General features: G+C 46.4%; 1 non-coding gene across 1 annotated transcript; it reads left to right on the top strand.

The window, feature by feature from the left end:
* The first annotated feature begins 979 nt into the window (after positions 1 to 979).
* LOC120639386 lies at positions 980 to 1,086 on the top strand. Its single transcript, XR_005661389.1, has one exon. It is a non-coding gene; the product is annotated as a small nucleolar RNA R71 (small nucleolar RNA).
* Positions 1,087 to 3,388: the final 2,302 nt, after the last annotated feature.

Genomic DNA, 3,388 nt, shown 5'->3' on the forward strand with positions numbered 1-3,388 from the left:
CGAATTGCTCGTCGGCCACTGGCCTCCTTCTCCTCTCTAGAAATGGTACGGCGGTTGTATCATGATAGTCCCGTGAAGTTCTAGGGGGTTCCACGGGGTTTTCCTGGGTAGCAATGGTGTTGGATTCTTTGGCCTCCTCCAACACCCCGTCTTCAGCATCGGTATTCCTAGCGGTTACAGTCTTCCGCCGTGTTCCTTCATCCTGCAGAAGATGTGGTTTCTATGCAGATTGTCTTGCCCGCACAGTTACCGCATTCACACTTTCTTTCGGGTTCACTCCCGGTTGCTCGGGAAGTTCCCCCGTGTTATGGATACAACAGGATGAGGCCAGTTGAGTTACTTTAGTTTTTATCAATTCATTGAAACTCAACTAATTTTTAATAACAGAGTCAGACCCCTCTAGTTGCATGGCCAAAGACTCAAGAATTTTATCATGAGCAAGAAACTTCTCACTAATTTTGTCATTAATTTGTTTTTGGCCATTCATGAAGTCTTTAACGAGGGCTGAAAACTATTATTAAAAATGTTACCTTGCTGTTGGCCAAAGGAGAGGTCGGGCTTAGAATTCCAACCTTGCTGAGGACGGCAGTCTGAGTCATCGGGAGTGTCGTTCCCAATGGATTTCTTGTCCTCTTTAGTGAACGGGCAAGTTTTGACCTAGTGTCCAGTATTGCCACATTTCTCACATGTCATCCAAAACTCAGTATGGCTAACCTCCTAGTGTGGAGATTCTAGCTTTTTTATGAGAAGATTCATCTTGGCTACCAGCCTATCGACACTGTCGAATTCATGTATTCCTTTTGTATGGGCTGGCTGCCTATCTGCCTTCCAACTCAAGTTGGAAACAACCTTGTCGATGAGCACTCTAGCTCCTACAACATTGAGGGAGAGGAATGCTCCACCCGCTGCTGTGTCCATGTGATCTTGAGATCGTTGGTTCAGGCCATGGAAGAAGTTCTGAAGGATAAGCCATTCTTCCATCCTGTGGTGTGGACATGCTGCAATGTATTCCTGGAGACGTTCCCAGGCTTTCAGAACTGTTTCATCCTGGAGTTGTTGAAAACTGGAAATCCTGTTTCGAAGGGCATTGGTTTTGCCCACCGGAAAGTACTTGGCCAAAAAAGCATTGGCGCATGCATCGCAAGTGTTGAATCCTTCCTTGTAGGCATAGAACCACATCTTTGCTTTCCCAAGCAATGAGAACGGGAACAGTCGAAGATGAATATTATCCATCGTAGTGCCTTTTGGGTTGATTATGCTGCTCATTTCCTGGAAATTTTGAAGATGAGCATTGGCATCCTCTGATGCCTTTCCGCAGAAGGGACTTGCTTGGATCATGTTGACAAGCCCAGTCTTTATGTCAAAGCCATCAGTGCCTTGGTCATTGTTCAGTCTAGTAGGGATATGGCTATTTGACGGGGCTGAGAATTGACAGAGTGTCTTCTAAGCCATGGGTATTGAAGTTGGTGTTGTCAAAACTTGATCCTAAGAAAATTCCTTCTGATAGGACTACTATGCGTCAAACAATTCACCCAATTCTTTTGGATCTGAGTTGAAGTGATATGGTAGATCGAAACTGATCCTGCACTACTCTGCAGAAATCACAAGGAGACCGAGAGAAATGGTAATCCCGCTAAAATTAGCGGTGATAAACTAGTAAATTTTATCAAACTATTCAACGGTATCTTTAGCCAATTGCTTCCCCGGCAACGGTGCCAAAAATGCTTGTTGGTGTTTCTTATACTCAATAGAATATGGATTCCGCAAGCGCACAGAATCACCGCTGTAGCACTTCACCTTGGAGTATTCCAGAGTATCGTAATTTTCCTCAGGGAAGCACTATGGATAAAGAGTATCGAAAAATTGAATGAAAAATTTTACTAGAGATATCAACCGACAAACTTAGTGGGGGTAAGCCTGATAGATAGATAAGATAATGGCCAACAAGGACCATATGACACAGGAGACCCTAATCCTTAGATTGGTAAGCAGTTGGGAGGACAACGAGCGAGAAAAACTCCTAAAACACTTCTAAACTATCGAGCTAGCCTCTCTAGATTAAACCTTGCTTCTAACTAGTTATCGGGAACATAGAGCTTACTTCGGCGGCCTCAGGGAAGGACTCAGACTGGGATGAGAAGGGAGTCCAACGGCAGTCGGCACTACTGCTATGAAGGCACCTGAACGTGGTGAACTACAAGGGACGGACAGGGCTATCACCACCTACCGCCTAACACAACGGTACCGTGGGGTGGAACACACTTTCTAGGTAACACTAAGCTCGGACACCACGTCCGTACTCGGTGTTAGGATTTCTCTTGTCGCGAACAAGAGAAATTACCCTCAACTAGGGACCTAACTTGAGTTCCCCAGTCCGTGTGAGAAAACCCATAAGGTAAGATCCCGATAAACAAGAAAGATACAAAGTCTAAGCTAGAGGAATTACTTCCGCACACAACTGAGATAACTTGAGAAGATAAATAATGCAGAAAGTAAAGTTGACTCGAAAAGATAAAGAAGATAACTATATTGATACATATCAAAGGGAAAGATACAAGAGCTTATACCCGACTTTCGATGATGACTCCGGAATCCCGAGACAAGCTCGACTCGACTCTAACTCCCAACTACCTAACCTAATCTAGAAACTAAGAATGAGAGAAGAGAACTCCTTGGTGTGTGTTGGAATGGAGGTGTGGGTGTCCTTTTATAGCTCTTCCAAGGCGGTGCTGAAGCTAGCACGTTCACTTTATGCAAGTAGGTCAGCTGCTTAGCTTCCACGCGAAAGATGGGCACGCGGCATGACAAAGTGAGGCCGGCCGGCCTCCCCTAGGCCGGGGAGGCCTGCCGGCCTGGGATCTCCTCCTGGTGTCGGTGTAGGTTGCGTTGGTTCAAAGCTGAAATTTGTAGGCCGGCCGGCCGGCCTGGAGTTGACACTTCTCGGCCCTCCGTTTCGCCGACGTCTTGATCAAATGGTGCATGAAGTCCATAGTGGCGCTGCGGGCCAAAAGATCTCGGTAAGTGCTGCAAATGGGTCTTCTAATCCATGTGCTGGGCCTTTCGGTCATAACTTTTGTATTTGCTTGTATATCCAGTGCATAGGGGTCCATTGGAGGGTCCCTAGTGCTCTTGTGGCAAGGCAAGATGTGTTTGGCAAAGGTGCCGGGCCGGCCGGCCTAGGCGAGGCCGGCCGGCCTGCAGCCTCTGCGCAACACGAGTCCGGAACTTGTGATGTGCATAACTTTTGCGTCCGGACTCCGAATTGGGTGGTCCAAGTGTCCAATTCGATCATCTCGACAAGCTATTCAAAATGGCAATGTCAAATTTGGTATTTGATAATGTTTATAATGGTGTCATCTTATATCCATGTTTCTCCATCCCTGTAGAT

The sequence above is a fragment of the Panicum virgatum genome, chromosome 6K (assembly GCF_016808335.1).
Source record: "Panicum virgatum strain AP13 chromosome 6K, P.virgatum_v5, whole genome shotgun sequence".
Classification (NCBI taxonomy): domain Eukaryota; kingdom Viridiplantae; phylum Streptophyta; class Magnoliopsida; order Poales; family Poaceae; genus Panicum; species Panicum virgatum.